This window comes from Crocuta crocuta, unplaced genomic scaffold (assembly GCF_008692635.1).
Source record: "Crocuta crocuta isolate KB4526 unplaced genomic scaffold, BGI_CrCroc_1.0 scaffold48, whole genome shotgun sequence".
Classification (NCBI taxonomy): domain Eukaryota; kingdom Metazoa; phylum Chordata; class Mammalia; order Carnivora; family Hyaenidae; genus Crocuta; species Crocuta crocuta.
In genome coordinates this window covers 12,460,977-12,461,362 of record NW_027533089.1, presented here as the reverse complement: position 1 = coordinate 12,461,362, position 386 = coordinate 12,460,977, and the positions used below count along the sequence as shown (strand labels likewise).

Below are 386 nucleotides of genomic sequence, written 5' to 3'. Positions count from 1 at the left end.
GTGTGGCGGGTCGGAGGACAGCGCCCGGAGCGACCATGGCGAGGCGGGCGGGGGCGGCGGCAGTTATGCAACCCGCAGCCCCCCTGCGTCCTCCCTCGCTCGGGTCTGCGCCCCCCTCGCCACTCCGCCAACACTGTCTCCCCTGTGTTTTCAAACAGGAAGTGCACGGCTGTCTGTAACGTGCCGCCGGGTCCCAGGATGGAGGAGTGAAGTCTCTGTCGCCGCCGGTGCCAGCCTGCGGAGCGCCCCCCAACCCCCCCCGGAAGCCGAGTCCCCGGAGAGCGCCCTGAGGGAGCAGGGTGGCCGCCTGGTCCAGGTGCGTGGGGCCGGGAGCCCGCGGGGCCGGACGCCGGGCTGTCACTGGCCGCCGCCCCCGGGTGCCGCCG

The 386-nt window shown here is 74.6% G+C and overlaps 1 protein-coding gene across 2 annotated transcripts in view; it reads left to right on the top strand.

Moving 5' to 3' along the window:
• The window catches only part of LRRC8D (leucine rich repeat containing 8 VRAC subunit D), a 121,643-nt gene that overhangs the window by 21,335 nt on the left and 99,922 nt on the right, over positions 1-386 (top strand). For both annotated transcript variants that reach the window (XM_077746146.1, XM_077746147.1), the window contains exon 2: positions 159-316. The gene's annotated coding sequence lies outside the window, so the exon portion shown is untranslated. The remainder of the gene's footprint in view (positions 1-158; positions 317-386) is intronic.